Below are 24,905 nucleotides of genomic sequence, written 5' to 3'. Positions count from 1 at the left end.
TACAAAAGGGGGTGGTGATGGACGGAGCATCAGAACCAATCAAACACTCACACCCAGTCAAACGATCTGGGTTTGATCCATCACCGTTCTTTAGCCCACTCTGCCACCCCAGTTCAGACATGGCTATATGCAAATCAGTCTCACCCTGTGCCTCATGGGAACAGTCCAGCCCGAACTGCCAAGCCATGCCTTCCCTGGACCGGAAACAAGCTTCCGAGGACCGGTTTCTGGCATTCCAGCCGTCTTCAGCCCGGCTTGCTTGAATCCAGTGGCAAAGTGAGCAAGGGACTCACGTCTGAGCATACCCTGCCACACTTATGGCGGCCAAAGCGGTACAAAAGGGGGTGGTGATGGACGGAGCATCAGAACCAATCAAACACTCACACCCAGTCAAAAGATCTGGGTTTGATCCATCACTGTTCTTTAGCCCACTCTGCCACCCCAGTTCAGACATGGCTATATGCAAATCAGTCTGACCCTGTGCCTCATGGGAACAGTCCAGCCCGAACTGCCAAGCCATGCCTTCCCTGGACCGGAAACAAGCTTCCGAGGACCGGTTTCTGGCATTCCAGCCGTCTTCAGCCCGGCTTGCTTGAATCCAGTGGCAAAGTGAGCACGGGACTCACGTCTGAGCATACCCTGCCACACTTATGGCGGCCAAAGCGGTAGAAAAGGGGGTGGTGATGGACGGAGCATCAGAACCAATCAAACACTCACACTCAGTCAAAAGATCTGGGTTTGATCCATCACCGTTCTTTAGCCCACTCTGCCACCCCAGTTCAGACATGGCTATATGCAAATCAGTCTGACCCTGTCCCTCATGGGAACAGTCCAGCCCGAACTGCCAAGCCATGCCTTCCCTGGACCGGAAACAAGCTTCCGAGGACCGGTTTCTGGCATTCCAGCCGTCTTCAGCCCAGCTTGCTTGAATCCAGTGGCAAAGTGAGCAAGGGACTCACGTCTGAGCATACCCTGCCACACTTATGGCGGCCAAAGCGGTACAAAAGGGGGTGGTGATGGACGGAGCATCAGAACCAATCAAACACTCACACCCAGTCAAAAGATCTGGGTTTGATCCATCACTGTTCTTTAGCCCACTCTGCCACCCCAGTTCAGACATGGCTATATGCAAATCAGTCTGACCCTGTGCCTCATGGGAACAGTCCAGCCCGAACTGCCAAGCCATGCCTTCCCTGGACCGGAAACAAGCTTCCGAGGACCGGTTTCTGGCATTCCAGCCGTCTTCAGCCCGGCTTGCTTGAATCCAGTGGCAAAGTGAGCACGGGACTCACGTCTGAGCATACCCTGCCACACTTATGGCGGCCAAAGCGGTAGAAAAGGGGGTGGTGATGGACGGAGCATCAGAACCAATCAAACACTCACACTCAGTCAAAAGATCTGGGTTTGATCCATCACCGTTCTTTAGCCCACTCTGCCACCCCAGTTCAGACATGGCTATATGCAAATCAGTCTGACCCTGTGCCTCATGGTAACAGTCCAGCCCGAACTGCCAAGCCATGCCTTCCCTGGACTGGAAACAAGCTTCCGAGGACCTGTTTCTGGCATTCCAGCCGTCTTCAGCCCGGCTTGCTTGAATCCAGTGGCAAAGTGAACAAGGGACTCACGTCTGAGCATACCCTGCCACACTTATGGCGGCCAAAGCGGTAGAAAAGGGGGTGGTGATGGACAGAGCATCAGAACCAATCAAACACTCACACCCAGTCAAAAGATCTGGGTTTGATCCATCACTGTTCTTTAGCCCACTCTGCCACCCCAGTTCAGACATGGCTATATGCAAATCAGTCTGACCCTGTGCCTCATGGGAACAGTCCAGCCCGAACTGCCAAGCCATGCCTTCCCTGGACCGGAAACAAGCTTCCGAGGACCGGTTTCTGGCATTCCAGCCGTCTTCAGCCCGGCTTGCTTGAATCCAGTGGCAAAGTGAGCAAGGGACTCACGTCTGAGCATACCCTGCCACACTTATGGCTCCTATCTAGTGTTCCTTATCCTAGTGTGCCTAAGATGGGTGAATCTACCAGAATCCCTGTAGGGTGATCTAACTCCCCAATTACCAGTGGGTATCTTTCATGTGGAGGCCATCTCAGTGAAGAACTGAACAGCATCATTCTAATGCGGTAACCGGATTCAGATGGTCTGGAAATCTGGCATGGGGCAACCTCAGCAGTGTCAGCAAAATCCTTCTCTAACTAGACAAAGGAGTGATGTTGGCTATATAATAAACTTCACCCATGTTGCCATGCCAATTTCCCAGTCAGGCTGTCATTATTGATTTCATCCTGTCAAAGCTGTCGCTGAGCAAATAATAATAAACAACAACATTTTGCACAGTGAAATTTAGCTTTTGTGCAGAATGTTCAAGGCTCTGATATTATACCAATGCAGAAGTGTAAATGTTAGCAAAGGTATTTCAATGAACGTTATTAATTCAAGCATGAAAAAAAAGGAAAATCCACACTTTTAACTACGCAGAAAACCTTCCAACTAGTGTTCTCTATCAGTAACTCTCCTACACCTGTCCATGAATTCTATACTACGATGCTGTTCATCCGTGACTGGATGAACGGCAGCCATCTGAAGTTAAATTCAGATAAGACGGAAGTGATTCTTACAGGAGGTCGCTAAAATCCCTGGAGTTCCCGGTTCGGGCCTGAAGAGCAGGGACAGCCTCCTACTCCTTCCATATCTGCCAAAACTTTGGGGGTCATAATTAATAATGATCACACAATGAAAACTCAAATAGGATCCGTAATCTCAACATGCTTTTTCCAACTAAGAAAAATAGGGAAAATTAGCATGTTCCTTACACAGGAAGCAAAAATACAGGCAGTACTTGCTATGGTGATATCCCATATAATTATGCCAATTCTCTAAACTTCGGCAGCCCCGCTTATCTTACTCACCATCTTCAACTAGTACAGAACCAGGCAGCCAGACTGATTCTTCAGGAGAACAGGCGTCCACATGTCACTCCTCTTCTAAAGAAGCTGCACTGGCTCCCCATAACTCAGAGATGTGCCTTCAAGGTGATATGCATTATCTTTAAGTCCCTAAATGGTAGAAATCCCAAATTCATCAACAGCCTTATTGAAAGATACATTCTGACTCACAATTTGCGATCTGCCCATATGCATTTTCGGACTATACCTCCCTTCAAACTGAAACGTTTTGGTGGAACATGGTTCTCCACACTAGGCCCCAGATTCTGGAACTCTCTGTCTCTAGAAATCAAACCCTGCACAGACCTCATGAGTTTTCGTGGACTCCTAAAAACATGGCTATTTAGACAGGCATACAAGTAACATCTCAGACCAGCACCCTTAGAGTAGCGCCATGAAACCAATCTGGTGTTGGGAAATTTAGCTCACTTCTGTACCTGGAGCTGGGTCGCATATGCCTCCCTTTACTTTATTTGACTTGGATGCACTCGGACCCGATTGCTAATTGCAGGACTGTTTGTAAATCACAATGCAGCGCCTCAGAGGCCTACTATGTCCATGTATCTGACAATTGAAGCATTACTGCAGCAATATAGTAGAGGAATATGTATGTGCATGGTGCCGTTTGCAGAAATGTAACGGGGAAAAAAATGCCAATAAACAGATTTGACGAAAATGAAACCAATCTGGTGTACATGCGCTCTATAAATAAAGTATAACATAACAGCAAATGTGTGTAAAATGTCAAAGTTCAAGAAAAGATGTCAACTCTGAACATTTGCATGTAAAATGGTGGTGTTTTTGCCCCGGCCTAATGTAACCATATGGTTCTCTTGCATCTAGTTTGTTTTATGCCCCTCCAAAGCCCAATTGGGGCTAAATCCGGCAAACTGCCTCCTGAGGGCACCCCGAAAAATTGTTGGGGCTTTAGGTGTGGGGCAAGGTCCATTGCCTGGGCAGGCTGCCCAGACCCCATTTTTTGCTTTCTTAAAAATATATATCCTTAAAGTCTTTTGGGCTGTCTTCCTCCCAACGGGGGCAGAAAAACTGTGGGTGCTTCTATGAGTGGGATCAGGCCCAAAGCCTGGTGGAGCACCCCATTGTTTTCAAACTAAAAAATATCTCTGGTGTCTTGTGGGTTTTCTCTGGGTGTGGGGTATGTTGGCACCCAAAGCACTGAGGGGCCATTTCAGGGGATAAACCTGATTTGTTTTAAAACATGGATCCAGTTGCGACTAATTAACTTTATCACTCCATATTTTGTTATGACCATTGGGCTTTCTGCCTCCCCCAAGGGAGCAGAAAGGCTGTTGTTGCTGCCAAATGCCCCTTCTTTTTTATTACCCAGATTTCCTTGGTGTCTAGTTAGTTTTCTCCCTCTCTTTGAGGCACCTGCAATTTACTCTTCAGCGTTGGAAAGACTGCTGTTGACTTTTTGGGATTGATGCATGCACGATGCCAGGGCAGGCAGCTACCATACCTTCTTTTTAAAAAAAAACAAATGCCATCACTGGAGCTTGCAAGCTTTCTGCCCCCAGGTGGTAAAAATAGGTATTTCTTGCCTATTGCCAACTGGGCATACACCCCCAAAAACAAAATCCCTTGTCACTTGTAGGGAGCCCTACTTGGGGATCACCCTTTGAGTATGATCACCATGCAGGGAACCACAATGGAGAGGTATTGGTGAAAGGGTGTACAGAACGCTTTAAAGTGACACCTCTTCCACACCGATCAATGTTTGAGGGCAGAGTTATCCCACCCTGTGCAACAATCAAATTTAAAGCAGGAGGAGATTAATGGCACTCTGCTGCTTTCACTGACACACTGTGATGTCAGCAGGTTGTGCACACGGATATGTCCAGTGACAATAAAACTGTTTAGGATGAGATGGAAGTTCTTCCCTCATGCTTTTGAGAAAGAAAATCCATCTGGCTTGCACAATAATCATTTTATTCTGCTATGCAGTGGACAAGCTGTTTGCAAACTCTTATTTGTGGAGGTAGTGTGGTGGATGTGAACTGTTCATCCACAGCGCTTAAGCGGTTTTGGAGATACTTGACACCTTTCGTATGTATAATACAGTGAAGGTGGTACAGTGGCTACTATCAAACATTTCCCTTTTGCCCGGCAATCAAGAAGGGAATTAGTGAGACCTTCACAGCATCCAGTTTTTGAGAGCCATGTAGCGTCTACTAGTTAACCAGATATCCAGGAATCACTAGTAGAAAAGTATCATACTTATCAGAAGCAATGTGTAAAATGGGTTCTATCCTCCCAACCGGCTTCTCCACAGAAGACAGGGTGTAATGGTCTGAAGTGCCAATTTTGTTCAATTTGTAGTGCCATTAATTACCTCCATGTCTAGTTTGACAGTTTAGTATCTTAGGTGTTATATAATTTATGAACGGCTTTTAAAGGTTCCAATAAAGTCCTTGGTAGGAAGTCACTGTTCTCTTGATCATTTACAAGTGCTTGCCTTCAACCATTAAAATAGTTGCAAATATGTTGGAAAAGTTGTGGAGTTGGATTTGTGGAATAAAAAGCATAGAATGTCACTGCTGTGTATATTGTTATGTGCTGACTGATAATCAGGCCTCTGAACTTTCCTGGGAATAAATATTTCTAAATCTAGATGACTTTTCTGTTTTTATGTTCAGATAATCGTTTGTCACTGCTATTTTGGCACCCAGGTATATTCTTTGTAAACATCCAAAATTAACAAAAATATACAAAGTTTCCATAGCTTAAATTATCACAATCTTTCTCAGGGAAGCAAAATAAAGTTGCTTACTCGAGCTTCTCCCTGGAAAAAGAAAATCTCCAAACATTGCACACGAAAACTGTGGGTAACCAAGATCAAAATTAGCTTCATAACTCATTTGGGATAAAACCCAACAGCAGCGGTAACAATGGAAGGAAGTACAAATTCTTGGAGGTAAAATGTTGGTGAGGGAAATGTAATTACCTCCAATAATTTTAGTGTAATGGGCAGTCCAAAGAGATATTTTAAGGAACAAAGGGGCATATTACCAAGGGCCTTATCGCCGCTTTAGCGGGAATTTTTCCCGCTAAAGCGGCGATAATTTAATCGCCCTATTATCTAGCTGTCGCTAACACCAGTTAGCGACAGCTAATAGGCGATAGCGGGCATTTAGGGTCCCACTTTGCATGTCAGCGATAATTATGGCTAATGACATGCAAAGTGGGTGTGCCAAGATGTTAGCGTCTGAAAACAGTCGCTAACATCGCTATCCCCTATTACCAACTTTTGGAAATAATCTCGGTAAGCGTGATTATCTCCAAAAGCTAACGCCTGCCCAGAGCAGTTCTTAGCCATGTTATCCAATGGTAGGTGGATAACATGGCTAAGAGCATTTGTTCGCTAATGCATGAATATCGCTGACTTTTCAGCGATATTCATGCATTTCGGCCGATTTTTATCTCTTAGGAGATAAACCATGATAATATCAAGGCTCCTAAGCGATAAAAATCGTTGGAGTGTGACGTTATAATTTTGCCCGCTAACCAATTTTAGCGATAATTATCGCTATAGCTTGGTAATATGCCCCAAAATACCTTGCAAATATTCATTATGGGGTAAATACTTCACCCTCCAAAAAATAGATTTTAGTTCATATTAAGACATGCATCAAAATCAGCGCTGAGTCTGCATTGGCATCCTAATCGAATGAATGGGATTATGGCAGGATCAACGTGTGAGCTAAAATATTAGGGTGTATTATATAGAATCATGACTCATGTGTCGATTTTGTTCGATGTGTAGTGCAAATAATTATCTCAATTTTTAGTTCCACATTTTAGTATCTGAAGTGTAATGTTATTAATGACCTAATGTCAAGGTTCCAAATAAGTCAGCAGTAGGCAGTTGTTCTATCAATTAGACATCCTTGCCTTGCAGCCATTAGAAATAGTCACAAATGTGTTGGAAGAGTTGCGGAGTTGGATTTGTAGCAGTACAAGCAAAGTGTTTCACCACTGTGTGCATTTTATGGGCTAGCATACTACCAGCCCTTTGAACTTTGCTGACAATAATGCATTCTAGGAGCTGATGCTGGAAAAGATCAACTCAAAAAAAGTGTTTTGTTCAGAGGATTAGCTAGGCAAAGCAGTTAACAAGGTAATGCATTCGCAAAATGGCCAGTGCAATGTATCGAGAACAAAATGCCAAATTTGTGGAACAATATTTGGAACTGCTTGTTGACTCACTCTTGGGAAACTCTGATGCTTAATTTGGTGCACAATTCCATTGTACATGTTTGCACATTAAAAACAGTATCAAAGAGATGATCCTGCAAAACATAAATGACATAAACACTAACACACCCCTCGTAACTGATATTAAAAAGGATGGCATTACGTGCACAAGAAAGTACGCGAAGATTATAACAAGGCAACGCTGCAAGTTAAAGGAACATGTTGTGGGCATTCATTAGAGTTCAACCCTAATAATGTTGAATTGAATGTGTTATCTACTATGGACTGTATTACTTTGGAAGAACTGTATGGAATTCATACCAATCTGAAACGTACAGAAAAAGAACAGTCAGGTAAGATTTTTCCCCTTATACTTTCATTAAAATAAATATAGGCCCAGGTGACATTTTTACTACGTGGGTGTAATCTCGTGTAGTTTGGGTAAAAATTGTGTTAAGCAAAATTCCCAAAATTAACCAATTACTCCATGTGAAGTAGTTAAGAAACACATGCTGAAAATATTTAGTGCAAACACACGGAATAACTTGAACAATCAGAACACAAGTGGATGCTGTATGCTGTGATTATTTTTTTCAGTTATTTTAGCACAAAATGCATCCTTTCATCCATAATGGACAAAGGACACATTTTGTGCTAATATACATCGACAAATGCCAGTTTTGCATTTTGTGTAATTATGCATAATTCCATGTAATTTTTCAGAAATTGTACTCTGCGCAGAGAGAGTAGTGAGAAGAAGAGGGACAGCATGAGAGGCACAAGAAGAAGAGGGCAGAATGAGAGAGAGGTAATGGATATCTGGTAAATCAAAGATTATGGGGTCCATTAGGATGGCGGGCGGACTTTGTCCACCCGCCACCCTAACGGAGATTGGGACCACCCGCCATAAGGGCGGGAGTCCCGTTGTGGGTATTAGGATGTGCCCGCCACAGTGGCGGGCACATCCTATATGTTTTACATTGAGGCGGGCGGTGCTCTCTGCACCACCCGCCACAATGCAAAACATATGTTGACGCTTTTCAAGATGCAAAGCGGCAGGCACCGCGCGGTGCCTGCCGCTTTGCATATGGGCATGTGGGGAGGTACCATAGGTACCCCCCCATGTGCCCCCCGATGGTGGTGGCAACCTGGGGGCCCTGCAGGGGGCCCCCGCAGCAATCTCCGCCTGCCTTTCCATGGCGGTATTGCCGCCGCGGAAAGGTCTCCTACTTTGTGCCATCGTAATATGGCTGGCGGTGTCCATTGGACACCGCCACCATATTAATCTATTACCGCCGCACGGTCTTTCCGTCCACCGCTGTCCCCTCCGCCATCCTAATCTGGTGGAGGGGAAAACAAGAGTGCTTGTCGGGCGGATTGCCTCCGCCAGGGTGGCGGTGGCCACCGCCACCCTGGCGGAGGCAATCCGCCCGACATCCTAATGGACCCCTATGTGTGGTAAGGAAGTGAGCAGGACTGACTTTAATTAGAAATGCACAACACAGTTTGAATCAATATGTGAGCTGATGCAAGACTAAAAAGACCTGGTCCACTGAACGTCCTTTGTAATGTCTCTAGAAGGATGCTTAATCTTCAACCACACTGGACATGTGACTATGAGAGAGGCACTCTTTCATGCAGTTATCCCAGACAATGGGATCACTGTGAACCATGTATTTTCCTATGGCCAATAGATCCAGAGAGCCTGGTTGACTTGGAGCAATGGATTTGTTGAACCTCAAGCTGACATTGCACTGAACATTGTACTGTTACTATAGGATGGCGAGAAGCTATCTCACACCTATGTGGTTCTCTCCTGGAATACGTGGGTTGCCCTCTTGCAGACCTGAAGGCAAAATGGGAGGAGATGTTACGGGAAGAAATAAGTGAACAAAATTGGGAACAGTATAATCGCACTCCTCGAGGAACAAAATATTTAATTATACAATTTAATTATCTTCACCAGACCTATTTCATACCCATCGTACTATAAAGGATATTTGGCACTAACTCCAACTGTTGCCACAGATGGCACACTGCAGACACCAGTTACATTCACATGGTACAGAACTGTCAACTTCGCCAGCGTATGTCAAGGAGTACAACTCAGGAATGACGGGGGAAGAACAGGCAGACCACAAGTGTCGACAATCAGGCATGTCAGACATATCGAAACGGAAAGGAGAAGCTCATCACTAGAATCAGGTGAAGAGGAAAAAGAAGAAAAGATGGAACGATTATATCACATGTCAGACGTCCACATAGAATCAACTGAAGGCGTCCACACAGAATCAACTGAAGAAAATGAAAATGAAGAAAGAACATGCCTGGCAGACAGAAGCAAAATGAAGAAGACAGATTCTGTGACCATAGGAGTAGGATCACACAAAACAAAGTTCGTCCTGGACAGCGGCACAACACGCAACATTATGTGCGTATCGGAATACGGAAAGATGAAGACAAAGCCGGCACTGAGGCTGTCCTGATTAGAAGTGTTCACTTGGGGGTCAAAGAAACCAGTGATTAACATGGGAAAATTCACAGATGAGATAGCATATAAGGACAAAAAGATAAAAGAGGACATTCATGTGCTGCAGGGTGACGTCCCAGCACCGTGCCTGCTGAGCAACATCACAACGTAAATGATGGGTCTCATGGCCATGACATACAACATGTCAGAGCATATTGAAGACAGGGCACAACATAAGTGAAAAGCTGGAAAAAGATGATGCCGCCACAAGCACCCCACTGAGGGAGCTAACAAACAAAGATAAAAGTTTCACATGGACCGAAGAGCACCACAAAGCATCAAAAGAGATCAGATTTGCTATGACGGCAGATGACGATCTAGTAAATGCAGGCCAGAGTCTGCACATGGAACTAAATTCAGATGGCAACCAAGTGGGATTGGAAGCAAGTTTGGCACAACACCAACAAGGAAAAGATCACAGAAGACAGGTGGTGGCACAAGAAAGCGGAAATGGAACGGTGATGAGGGAGTCAAGAAGAATGAGACTACCACACACAAGAAGGGTAGAAAGAGTGGAACAAGAAGACATTGCTGCAAGAGACCAAACAGCGAACGCAACACCAAAGGCCCATGAGAACCAAGGAAGACATGCGACAAACCGGAGAAGAAATAAAGGAGGCACCGCGATGGTCAAACAAGGACAAGTGAGGAAATATGGCAATGAGTTCCCCGGAGGCAAGTTGAGGATGACAAAGGCGGTAGTTTGGCCAGTGTCACATCACTGGGCACCTTTCGCATGTCAGAAAGGTTGAAGCAAGAGAAGCGGAGAGGCCAAAGCAAGAACTGTAGGAAGACACACAAAAGGAAGAAGCTCAAGCGGATATCAGAAAACAGCGACCACGAAGGAAACACATGGAAACAAAGAGACTAAGTGAGGAGATGTAAAATGAAGGGACCTATGGGCCAGCGTATATCATCAGCTCTCTCTCTCTCTCTCTCTCTCTCTCTCTCGATCTCTCTCTCTCTCTTTCTCTCTCTCTCTCTCTCTTTCTCTCTCTCTCTCTCTCTTTTAAAAAAATGTTTGTTTGCATCAAGGGGGGAGATGTCGTGCCCAGAACAAGGGCACTAGGACCCTGGGACAGGACAGAGGCGAGGGGACACCGGACACCACATCCGGTCAAGGGGTGGGGACAAGGGACACTCGGCTGCTGGACCTCGGGGCAAGAGGTCATGATATGTACATGCTGTGACAGTAAGAATAAAGAAGTACCTGGTAACCAAATCCTCGTTCTGTGTGGCTTTTTTGGGTCCAACGACACAACAACTTGTACATGCATAATGGACGAGAATAATGGAAGACATTAATGAAGCAATGATGGGTCACTTGACTAGGTTGCCCCAAATGTGCTTGCTGGGGAAATTCCTCTGCACTACAAAAAAGAATTCTGAAGGTAGATTCACAAACCTTCTTGCCTACTGACAAAAGGCAGGATAATGCTGGGGTGGAAAACGATACCCATCCCTTCCAGTTATCATTAGTGATCAGATATGATCCATTGGGCATCTGCCAAAAAAGCGTTCCTAATTGAAAAAGAGAAAGAAAGACATAAAAGGCTTACCCTTGGGATTTGGGAATTGTTCCTAGATATGTTTGACAACAAATCTGAGAATATGCCTCCATGAATCTATGGCCTCCTCCCTTCCACCCTCCAGTGTGATGAATAAGACGAGCCTCAGTGTACAATGTGTGGCACATCGAGATGCAGTGTCACAGTGCCAGGCGTAGACGTAATGGGCTCCTGAAGCCCATAATATCAGAGCTCCCATGAAAGATTAAGGTAAAGACAGCAATATAAAATGATTCACATTATGGGGATCCTTAATGTATTGATGAGATTAAGTGTAAACACCAGGGGATGACTTCCACCACTGTGCATGGGGCACCTGCTTCATACCCCTAGACTCTCAACACTAATCATAGACAATATAATTATACCATATCTCATATAGCCTCACTGCCCGCAAGAAGACATGGACCACCTGCAAACCTATTTATTGACATATAACCTTAGCAACATATTGTTGAATGGAATATATTGTTTATATGAGTGTTTTGATTATTTAAAAATAATGTGTATGTATTTGTGTTTAACTGAGCTGCTAATTTGTATTGCTGTTTCTTTGCTTGGTTGCTCTGAAATTCATTTTAAAGTAGCAGAATAAAATGCGGTTTTGAAAGTTTCAGTTTCTCTTCTGTGATTTCCATTTCATAAAATAGTAGAAATGGCTACTTTCTTGCACTGTATCTCTCCATGTGCCCTTTAGGACTCACTTGGCCATGAATCTGCCCATCTGCCCTTTCAATTCAATTCAATTCATAAAGCGTTATTTGGGTACATGATACATGACCATAAAAGCACACAGTGAACAACAAACAGATTTACAAATTTAAAAATAAACACATGATTCTAAATAACAGTAAAACAGATTTTAGTAGAGATACAGTCCATACGATTAAAAAAGCATATTCTTTCTAGCAAAAATGCATTTGTTTAAAAAAGAGGCAGTATAAAAACAAATATCAGCAGAATTCATGTTACACAACAGGCTCATGGCCTGGTTAACTGTACATGCACCATATTTCAAAAACATTGGTTTCAGATAGGCGATTCTAAAGTTCTTGTACAGTTTACAAAATACTAAAAAGTGCATAGTGCTCTGTTTGGACACACCATCACACGGGCATGGTCCTGTTGGGTGTTTTTTAAGAATTGGTAGGGCCACTAAATGGTGTGCTACTCCAAACCTCAATCTTGTCAGCACAAACTTGTGGGATGGCCTTGTCACCATTGATAGATAAGATGGTGAACCTTCCGAGACAATATATTTATTATAAAACCGCACCGTGGTCATAGAGCCTGCTGCTGACCACCGTTTCCTGGCTCTACTGGCCAAGAATTTACCTTTAAGTTCCGCTTTAGGAATCAGGCATGCGGCTCTGGGATTAAGCACAACATTTAGGTTGAAAATTTCAGAGTAACAGTCAATAACATAGTTTAACCAGGGAATTTTCTTGTAGTGATCCAATGATAAACAATCCTCAATAATTGTTCTATTCAATGCCTTCTCCTCCTGAAGCCAAATGGAGCGCCAGATCAGGAGTGGCCTTAAGGATAATAGATCACTTAGGTAATAAATATACAATTCCCGGTGGATCAACACAGTTGAGGCACTCTGGGGTAGACACAAAAGTTTTTTCAAGAAACAATTTTCCTCTGTTTGTAGGATTTGGGAATATCTATGACCCCACACACCTGCCCCATATAATGCTATTGTAGTACATCTTGCCTGGTAAATTTGTAGCATATCCTTGGTGCGCCTATCTCCAACTTTGGCCGCAAATCTGAAAACACCGTAGGCGTTTTTTGCCATTTTATTTCCTACGTTGCTAAATTCATTGTCCCATTTTCTATTACTTGAGAAGGTAATGCCAAGATAACAAATTTTTTTCCACATGAAGCACTTTTTCATGTTCAATAAAAAAGGCATTTGAAGATTTCTTACTAGCCCCACAGGTCATAGTGTGCGTTTTCCCCTTATTAATAGACAGTTTCCTGTCTTGGATAAACTTACAGAATCTGTCAATTAGGCGCTGTAGCCCTAGAGGAGTTCTTGAGAGCAAAACGGCGTCATCAGCATATAATAACACCGGAACGGAAACGCCATTCATCTGGGGGGCATCGGCCTTTACATTCTTTAAAATTGCATCAACCTCATTAATAAATAATATAAAAAGAAGAGGGGCCAGGACACAGCCCTGTCGAATCCCACGTTTCACATTGAATTTGGGGGTACACTCTCCTTTAGTGCCATATCGCACACAGGTTTCAAGCTTTTCATACAACCTGGCTAAGAAGAAAATTATACCCTCCGGGGCTCCTAACTTGAACAGAGTTGGCCATAAAATAGCATGGTTGACCATATCAAAAGCACTGCTTAGGTCAGCAAAACAGAGGTATAACGGACCAGGTTTTGCTTCAGTGTATTTACTAATCATTATGTCTAAGTTTAAACACTGGTCCATGGTACCCCTGCCCTTCCTAAAGCCATACTGGCTGTCAGCCAAGATGTTCTCTTGCTCAACCCATTCTTCTAATCTTATTAGCATTACTTTACTCATGATCTTTACAGAGGAGTCAAGAAGAGAAATAGGGCGGTAGTTTTTTGCATCCGCCCTACTGCCCTTCTTGTGGATTGGGATGATTATAGATTCTCCCCAAGTTTTAGGGGGCTCATTACAGACTGCGGCATTAAATGCAATAGTCAAGAGAGGGCTCTACAGCTCTGGGGCTGATTTATAAACATCAATAGGGACCCCTTACTAGCATGTATTTCCTGATCGACCTCTTGGACAGTGATGTGAAGTGGTAAAAGCGGCCAACTAGTATGATTCAAATCATCACAGTTATCCGGGCTAAAGATTTTGGAGTAATGTATAACCCAGTCATCACTGGTGACGTTAGAGGATAACTCCGGTAAATGATCTTCTTTAAGAAAGGGAGAGTTAACTGTAGCCCAAAAAAGAGTATTATTAGATGTCTCAGAAGCTTGGTTCAAAGAATCCCAAGCCTCCTGCTGTAACTCACTCTTCCTACGCTTCAATGCTAACTTATACAAAAGTCGGGATTTGATAATTTGGTCCGTGTCTCTAGGTCTTTTTGTAAGGGCACCTTTTAGTTCTGTTAGTAAGTTGGTGCATGCATGATCAAACCACCCTGGCCCATTACGATGCTGATCTCTACTAGGTCTGGTGAACCTAACATTAATTAATCTATTCATTTCATTAAAAGCAAATAAAACCTGTTCGGCGTTGGTAGTATTATCAAATATAAACGAAATGTCTGTCATGCAGTCCTTAACAATAGAGCTGGTTAAGTCCTTGGCTTTTTCTCCCTTCCATCTCATTCTAACACCGTTTGGTCTGTGAGGTTCAATATTAGCGATAGTTTTATCAGCTTCCTCGGTGCTTCCCTTCCACAATGTACATTCTAATAAAATACAATTATGGTCACTTAATGAGGTGACTTCAATCCTAGAGGAGACACAATAGGGGATAATATTGGTAGAAACTATAACATGATCAATAACTGAACTAGTAAAACGGTTCTTAAATGTAGGAATGATTTGACCATTTTCGTCTTTGGAGAAACCCAATATTTCTAGATCGTAACAGCTCATAAATTTATGCAGTGTTTCTCCATAAACATTATGTTTAAAGTGTAAGACATCTATACCACCATCATCTGTAACCCCACAGACTTTCTGGGTTGACAACTCACATAACGGGGTATTGAAATCACCCACCCAAATGAAATCGAAGACAACGTTCATTTCAGTGCTTAAAATTTCCAACACGCTGGCCAAGTTATTAACTACTACCGATCTAGAATTATCAAAAACATTATTATAGTAGTTTAACAACAAAATATTACGGCCCTGCTCATCAAGGAGCCAAAGAATTTGCGCGTACACACCCACAGTTGTATATTTTTTTACTGTAATTCGCCGATTGATGGAGACTAATGTTAAAAGACCACCTTTTGCTCTTCCTGACGCAGAAGCCTGCGCCTGTAAGTTATAAGACACAAACCCCGCATAGTTGATATCTTCCCTACACCAAGTTTCCTGGAAACAAAAAATATCATGAGTATTTATAAAACTTGCCCAGCCCAGAGCGTCACCCTTAGATTTTATTCCGGAGATATTCCAGCTGACGATGGTTATACCTTTGGAGCTTTTGGGACCCATCATGCCAGTTTTCTCCAATGGTACTGTTATAATTGGGCCATCTGCTAAACTTGTGTTTCTGTTTAAGGTCGCCCTGGTTTCCTTTATATTAGAGTGGACCGGCAGGTTTGGTTCCAGGACTAACGGTTTGTTGTTGGGCACTATATCCTCACAATTAGTAGTCTCACCCAGCTGGGGCCCTCCCAACCCAGGGAGTCAATCATTAGCGTCCAGATTGCTCAGGGCTTGATATCTGTTTACTATGGGGACATCAAAGACTGGGTGATACGTAGCTGTTAACGGTCTGGCTCTAAAATTATCTGGGGGTACCGTGCTAAGATGGCTATAGAAATACCCAAGTGGGCGAGTGCATATGCTGTTCTCATCCTGTTTTAGAGAGGCAGCTCTTAGCAGAACGGTCGCGACGTGTTGAGAGTGTTTAAAATTTACAATAACACAGTCGCCTCTACACTTCTTCCTAGCATTACCTATCCAAGTAACCCTCCTCGTAGCCAAAATTTGGTCAGAATAAGCCGGTGGGAAACCACACTGCTTATGCAACCAAGAGACTGTCTTGTTTTTAAGTGATGCATTTGACTCGAATTGGTGTCGATTCAGAGGGTTTTCTACTGGTGGTACATTGGTTAGGACCACTGTGTATGGAACACAGTCGGGGGGGAGATTAATAGACCCTCTATATCTCGATTCAGATGTGCCCTTATTGTTCGCTGAAGCTGGTACTGTTACTGCCTGTTTTTCTTGGCAGACTGATGGAACTTTAACAGGTATGGGGATTATCGGCATAGACACAGCCAAGCCTCCATGAGATGGTTCTGCTGCTTCTTTGCTAACTTCAGGGCCCTTTTCCACTACCCTAGGCCTCTCTGCCATTGCTATATGGGTATCTAGAAGACCACCTAATCTAGCCACTTCTGCTGTCATCATATCAAGTTTTGTGACCAGGGGTTGAATGATATTTTCGATCTTGGTATTGATGATACTAGTTAAAAGATCGAATTGCTCAGTGTTCATTCTGACCGCTCCCTGCTTCTCCCTTGGCTCTACCCCGGCCGTCGTGTTTTTGAGGGGTGATTCAGCCTTTTTGTTATTACGGATACTATGAGTGCCCCCTCGTTTGGCTTGAGCTTTCCTACATGCCCTCTGTGCTCTCTGGGCCGGCTGGCGCTGCACTGGCGAGTCACAGGGCACAATCTCAGTATTCTCAGTAATGTTCACTAGGTCGAGCTCACTTATAGGTGGGATTTCGGGGTTGTTTAGCATGCTACTATCATCGAGAGAGCTCAGTTGGTTAATTGGCGGAATAGCCTGTGGGGGTGAAGTAACTTGGGGAGTGTCACAACCTAAGGATAAACGTCGTTCTTTATTAATCTTATGAACCACTTTCACAAGATAATTGTCAAGTGTAGCTCCCGCCAACGTGGTGTTAACGGCTTTCTGTTTAGACATGGTTCAACCTAACAACCGTACAGTCGCAAATAAAATACCAGTAACAACAACTACAATAAAATAAATTAAGCTATCATGAATTGAACACACAATGATTATAAAATATTGGGGGCCTTATTACAGGCAGTACATACGCAATAGGTCTTACATCCTCGCTTTGGGGTTTTAAATGACTGGGCCAAGGTCCGTAGCCCTGCCCTGCCTCCTCCTGCCCCGGACGGCCACAGACGGCCCGCCCTTTGCCCGGGCTTCGCCCGGCACCGCCCGTGCGCATCCGCGACGCGGAGGGAGCGTCTTGTCTTTAAGCGCCTCCTGGCGCCAAAGTAGCAGGAAGTGGGCGGGGATGCCGCCGGGCGCCCTGGGACCTGTAGTGCTCCCGGTCCGTGGCCACGAGCTGAAAGCGGCAGTGAAGCGCCTGGAAAACGCCCGGTGTCCTTGTCCCCACCGTGGCGCTCAGGTAATGCCATGTTGTCCGTTGGTTTGCCCCCGCTCCACCGAGGGAGCGTCTTGTCTTTAAACGCCTCCTGGCGCCAAAGTAGCAGGAAGTGGGCGGGGATGCCGCCGGGCGCCCTGGGACCTGTAGTGCTCCCGGTCCGTGGCCGCGAGCTGAAAGCGGCAGTGAAGCGCCTGGAAAACGCCCGGTGTCCTTGTCCCCACCGTGGCACTCAGGTAATGCCCTGTTGTCCGGTAGTTTGCCCTTTCAATTTATTAGTGCAAAGCATCAGCATCTGTTTCTCTCCCATTTCATGTTTATTTATGAAATTACAACACAGTTTGAGCCAATATCTGAGCTGAGGCAAGACTAAATTGGCCGTCACTACTTAACTTCCTTTGCAATGTCCCTAGAAGGATGCATACTCCAACTTCATGGGACATTTCACTTTTTCATGTAGTGATCACTGTGAGACATGTATTTTCCTATGGCCAGTTGACCCAGGCAGCCTGACTGACTTGGAGCAATGGATTGTTAAACCTCAAGCTGACGTTGTGCTGAACATTGGGAGGAAGCAATGTTGAGATGCTCTTATGTGTTGCAATAATTAAGGCTGATGATGCCTGAGCCACAACTGTATTTATATTAATTTCAAAAACTTACTTATTGTTTAGTTGGCTTTAAGAGTGCACTTTCATTTCCCTTGTTTGTATAGTAAAGTTGATTATTATTTATCAATGATTTAGGCATTTCTTCTTTTTGTAGCATGATTTCTACCCTGTTGATTGGTTTATGTCGTGCACCTTTGTTAGTACACTGTGAGCTCTTTTTCACTTCTCTGAAACTATAAAATGCGCCTATTCTCAGATGTGTGCCAGACCTTCTACAAAGACAGACTCTATAGTTGCTTGCTTCTTTGATTTATAGAACGATCCTTGCTTTCTTTATGAGTTATCGTTATGCCTGACTGCTTTCACTGATGTATTAATACGACTCTCCAGTTACCTATGAACGAGTAGTTTTATGTCAGCTCATTACTGGGCTATATTTTGATTATGGATAATTTCCTTATGTTAAGACCTCTCATAATTGACTTTATTTTTTCAGCATTGTTGGTGCTGAGTTGAATCTTTTTTTTTTTTTTTTTTTTTTTTTTATTGAACATAGCAATGGTTAATCAGTGGTACAATGCATCTTTACAGTTTTAAATAAATAAATAAAGAAGAAAGACATCTATATACAGATATATATCAGACATGAGAATTAGGAAAAGGGGAAGAGATTCATCGAGCACAGCAAAAAGGGAATACAGATAACGATTTAATCTAGAAGGGACTGTGCAAAATCCGCAATTTATAAAGTGACGTTGTAAAAAAGTGCAAAAGCCTACAATAAAGTGCTACTGCATGTGCAAAAAACTATGATACAGCGATATCCAAAAAAAGTGCGAGTGCTTTTAATTGTACTAACCCTTTCTTTATCTTTATTCTTCCTTTGCTGCTCATCCCTCCTTCAGTTGAACCAAATCCCCAAAATATTTCCAATTCCTTTCAAATCTCTTAATAGAACCTACTCTGCCCGCATATGCTTTTTCAAAAAGACAGGTTCTCCTCATCTTATTGAACCACTTTATAAGTGATGGAATTTCCCTTGATTTCCAGTTTTGTAATATTAAAGAGCGGGCAATCGCACATGATATAAATATAAATACCTCCTCCGATTTGTTGATATTGCTTCTATCCTTGCTTATTCCAAACAAGACTACTTCTACCGTTGGCGGAAATGGTTTTCCAATGGCAAATTCAATTTGCGCGAATATCTCTTTCCAGAATGGCTCCAACATCGGGCAGGCAAAAAAAATATGATACCATCCCCCCTGGCCATGTGCTAAACATCTAAAACACTTATTTTCTGTTCCAGGAAAAAAAAATTCCAAAGCCTCTGGCGTATAATAGGCTAGCCAACGAGACAGAAAGGCCATCCTCTTATAGTTGGCAGCACGCAAGGATTTGTTTCCCAGTAAACAGAGAGCCTCCCAATCTTTGAAGGAAAAAAAGCACTGGGTCGAGAGACTTACTTTGTTCAGATGTTTAACAATGAGTGGGGATTGGCCAGAGCCATGGAGCAATTTATACCACTGCCCTATCCCGCTGCTCTTCCTACCATAAAGGTTGTTTAGTAAATTATCAGGGGTATTCAACAAGCCACTTCCTTCCTTTTTAATAAAATGAGTGATCTGAAGATATTCAAAAAAGGACAGTCGCCTTAAAATGTTGGATCTAGTTATCGCCTCTTGCCAACTAATAACCCTATTTTGGACTAGCAAGTCTCTCAATTCCCGAAACCCACACAATTCCCATTTTTTAATCTTCGAGAAACTTAACGGAAGTCCTATTTTACTACATTCAAACAAACTTAGATATTGGGAACCATCCGAACCATGTTTTTTAAAAAGCAGCAATAAGCGCGTAGTATATTCTTTCAGCGTCTTATACATCGATTTTTTGGGGAGTTTTGCGGTCTTTAAAAAAATAGGGATTTGAGACCCTGCTTCTTGGACCATCTTCTCCAAAAAGAAATTGTCTCTTGTCTGATACATCCTTAAAAGACCTGCCGCTATATCAAAGAATGCAGCTTCATAGTATGTTTTTAAGTGGGGTAGCGCTAGCCCTCCTTGATCTATTGTGAGTTGCACCACCGGGAGTTTAACTCTAGGAGTTTTATTACCCCAAATAAATCCTCTTAACATTGTTTCTAATTCTTTAAAGAAAGACACATTAATTTTTAACGGTACATTAGTAAACAAAAATATAAGTAGAGGCAGAACTGACATTTTAACCATTGACACCCTACCAATCACTGTCAGGGGTAACAAGAGCCATTTATCTAACATATGCTTGATTTTATTTTTCATTCTTATGTAGTTTAGTTCTAGAAGCTTATCATACTCTGCAGTTACAAAAATACCCAGATATCTTATTGGGTCTCTTTTTGCAGCTTGAGCTTGCAAGAAATTAGGGAGAAATCCTGTATCTGTATTTAAAGCAAGAACTTCAGTTTTTTTAGCATTTATCTTATATCCCCCTATCTTTTCATAAGCTTTAAACTCTTTCAATAAGTTCTCAACCACCCCCTTTTCAGGAGCAAGATAAAGAATAATGTCGTCAGCAAAAAGTTTTAGTTTAGACATGCCGAGGATGGGGGGTGTAATTGCTACATTATCCCTAATCCTTGCCACCAAGGGCTCAATGAAAAAAGTAAAAAGCAGGGGAGATAAAGGGCAGCCTTGCCTAGTGCCCCTGGTTACATTAATCCTGCCGGCCTGTTGTGCATTAATTATTACCTGAGCAGAGGCTCCAGAATATATATTATGTAACATCTTAATTATCTGAACCGGGAATCCAAATTGTCCAAGGGAATAAAATAGGGCGTCCCAATTTACCAAGTCGAATGCTTTTTCGGCATCAACCATTAAAATACAAGCTGGCAGCGAATTGGTGTTCAGATAGTCCAAGGCCTGAATTAGGTATTCCGTATTTGTGGCCATATAACGTCCTGCAATAAACCCGGTCTGGTCATGATGGATTACTTCCTGAGCTGCCAGAACAAATCTTTCTGCCCATATTTTCATAAGTATTTTGTAATCAGAGTTCAAGAGGCTAATTGGCCTGTATGAATTTACATCATCCTTTTTTTTATCTTTTTTTAAAAAGCATATAATTGTCGATTCTTTGAAAGCCCCAGGAACCGAACCTCCTAATTTTATATGGTTAAATAATTTTAATAGAGGTTGTTCTAATTCAGCAAGAAATACTTTGTAGAACTCTATAGGGTACCCATCCTGACCACAAGCCTTTCCCCCAGAGGTCGCCTTGATACTTGTACGAATTTCTAATACAGTTAATTCCCTATCTATTTGTATCTTCCGGGATTCCGAGATTTTAGGAATCTCTAAATTCGCAAAATATTCGTGAATCTTTTCTTCCTCTACCTGGTAGTTTGTGGAATAGATTCTCTCAAAGTGATCTAGGAAAATCCCAGAGATCTTCTCATTTTCCACCACTTCGATCCCACTCAGAGGATCCTGGATTTTAAGTATATGGGAAGATTCCTGTTTTTTTTTTGCAGAGTTGGCTAGTAATTTCCCAACCATCTGACTATCTTCATAGATTCTTTGCTGGAAAGTTTTTGAGTTATTTATTTCTTCGAGAGTAAAAAAATCCCTTAAACATGCTTTAGCTTGCTCCAAGTGGTTTGGTTGAGACTGGAGCTGTAATAAATACTGCTCCTCGACAGTAGATTGTAATTTAGCTATTTTTAGTTTCCTTTCCTTCGCCTGAGCACTTGTGAACGCGATTATCTTACCCCGTGCTGCTGCTTTAAACCCACCCCAAACTGAGAAGGGTTCAGCTGAGTCTTGATTTATTTCGAAATATTCCACAATCCATGATCTAAATCCAGATACCCAGGTTTGGTCCTGAAGCAAAGTGCGATCTAACTGCCATCTTGGGCGCACCCTATCGGTCCCTCCCAAAACAAGATCCAGTTCAATTCTGCCATGGTCGGAGAAAGGATTGCATCCAATTAGATTATTTGAGATCTGCAAAGATCTTGATATCAAGAAAAAATCTATTCTGGATGCAGTCCGGAAACGATGAGAATAGCATGTGAACAGCTCCCTCTCTACATTCTTGGAGCGCCAGGGATCCCGAAGTTGGTATTCATCTACAAAAGTTCCGAGAAAGCCTTTAGTTCTGGGCTTCAACTGTTTTTTATTTTTATTTGAAGTATCCCTTTTCAGATCTTGAATAAAGTTAAAATCCCCTCCACAAATAATTTGTCCTGGGACACCTCTTAACACCTCATGAATTTCTTTTAAAGAAGAAACATCGTCAAGAATTGGGCCGTAGTAGTTCACGAAGTTTAAGGGCTTCCCGTGAAGTTTAACTGTAACCCAAAGCCACCTTCCTTAGGAGTCCCTTCTGGTCTGAATAAACTCCCAGGGTAGATTCCTAGAGAAATAAATTGCTACCCCTCTCTGGGCAACTCCCGCAGATGAAAAAGCAGCTTGACTAAAGTATCTCGGAATAAATAAGTTAGGGTCGTTGGTTTTCAGATGTGTCTCTTGAAAGTATACTACTTGAGGATTTAGTGAGATTACCCACTTTAAGAGAGCCCCATACTTTTGTTTGTTCAGCATACCATTAGCATTGATTGACAGTATCTTACATAAATCATGATTCATTTAAACTGAAATATCTTATCCTTGTCAAGTAGCAAATACTGAGAAAATAACTATTACATCCATTGCTTATGTATCTTTTTACTGCGTTTCTCACCCCCTGCTCCCCCCCACCCCAGGAATGTGGCAACACCCCGCACTTCCATGCTGACCACATTCCTCCCTCCCTTCCTTTTCAACTGGGTGTCTTCTTCCTACACCCTGGGTGACCCGACTGACTGGACCCACCCTATTTTTTACCCAAGAAATGTGTTTTCCCCTTTTATAAAACGCTAGCTCACCCTTTTGCCCCCTCCTTCCCTACACGGAGCCCACAGGATTCCAAGAGAGGACAAAGAGAGAGAAAAACCATTGAGGTAGGAGGGGAAGGGGAAAAGAGAAAAAAAATAAAATAAAATAAATAAAAATAAAAATAAAAAAAAAACGCCAAAGAAAGAAGAAAGAAAGCAAATTCTTCTCGATCCATTTCACTCCCTACCCCCTGATATCTCTTTCAAGAGAGACTGTGCCTCATCTAAATCTGAAAATAAGAAAAACTTCCCCTTGACCAAAACTTTCAGCTTCGATTGCTGAGCAATCGAGGCTTGTGCCCCATTTGCTTTGAATAGCTGTAAAAGTTTTACAAATTCTTTCCTTCTTTTTGCAGCTGCCGCTGTCATATCGGAAAAGATCCTGCATTTTGTAGTCTCAGTCACTGCAAATTGGCGTTGCTGATAGGCCTTTGAAAGAATCCTTTCCTTGATCCTGTAGTCTGCAAAGTTCAGTAGAATAGTTCTTGGGAATGGTGAGTTTGCAAACCTCTGAGCTGGAACTCGATGGGCCCTAGTTATGGTCAGGTCTCCTTCAAAATCGGGTAGAACTGACTTCTGGATGAATGAGTTGACCCACTGGACAGTATCAGAGCCTTCTGTTCCTTCCGGAACTCCCACAATTCTCAGATTTGATCTTCGAGAGTGATTTTCAAGCTCCTCGAGCTTGTTCTCCATGATGATCCTCTTCTTTACTGCTTCCTTGGCACCCTCCGAGGCTAGATTCATACGATCCTCGAGGATAGAAATCCTCCCCTCTGCCTCTTGAATCCTGCTCGGGAGCACCATGTATAGCTCTTCAAATGTGCTGAGTTGAATCTGACTAACTACATTTGCCCCTTTGTAATGTTTCTTGATTTTGAATAGACATTTATGGATTTGACTTTATACATTGCCCTGTGAAGGTTTTCCTTATTTGCTCTCGGGCTCCAGTCCTTTGGGACTCACTTGTCCCTGGTCCTGCTCATTTGCCCTTTCAATTTATTAGTGCAAAGCGCCAGTATCACATTTCTCGCACATTTCATGTTTTTTTCTGAAATGGCAAACAATCATACAAATTGTGTTAAAATGAATAAAGATAGTACAACGCACAGAACATCTCAGTTATTAACAAGTAAATGAACAAGCCTTTTGAAGTTACCACCGTAGGTGCTGGTGTCTTTTGGTTTTGGGGAGGTATTTCATGGTGGACGACTTGTTGGCTGCTAGAGCGTACCCAGGATGCTGTAGCCCAGCTCAGACCATGTCTCAGAATCTTTGACAAATGTCCCACTCTTTTCCAGTGACAACGTAAGGCACATTCAAGGCCATGATTATAGTCCACAAGGTTCTCCGCCTTTCCCACCATCACACCACCAATCACATGCCTTCTAACAACAACTCTGAACTTTTGTCAGGAGGCTAGTGATTGACTTGCATTTCTGTAGAGTCAATTCTCTAAAAAGTAGGGGGCATATTACCAAGGGTGGCGATAGGCAATTATCGCCGGTTTAGCGGCCGTTTTCAGCCGCTAAGCGGCGATAATTCTATTGCTCTATTAGCAAGCTGTCGCCAACTGATGTTAGCGACAGCTTTTAGGCGATAGCGAGTGGTTTGGGGCCCGTTTTGCATGTCAGCGATATTTATCGCTAATGACATGCAAAGTGGGCGTACCCAACCTGTTAGCGACTGAAAGGAGTCGCTAACGTCGCTATCGCCTATTAGCAAGGCAGGCGTAGCGATGGAAATATTCCCGCTATCACCAAAAACCAACGCCTGCTCAGACCAGTTCTTAGCCATGTTATCCAATGGTAGGTGGATAACATGGCTAAGAGCATTTCATCGCTAATGCATGAATATCGCTGTTTTCTCAGCGATATTCACGCATTTCGCCGCTATCGCTGGATATTTTAGCACAATGGAGAAAAATGTTGCTAATAGCATGTTTTCTCCGCTAACATATCCAGCGATAGGCAGCGATAAAAAAATCGTCGCTAAGCCTATTTAGCGATAAATATCGCTACTTTTTGGTAATATGCCCCTAGGT

Source organism: Lissotriton helveticus, chromosome 12, assembly GCF_964261635.1.
Source record: "Lissotriton helveticus chromosome 12, aLisHel1.1, whole genome shotgun sequence".
Classification (NCBI taxonomy): Eukaryota; Metazoa; Chordata; class Amphibia; order Caudata; family Salamandridae; genus Lissotriton; species Lissotriton helveticus.
Note: the sequence above shows the minus strand (reverse complement) of the source record.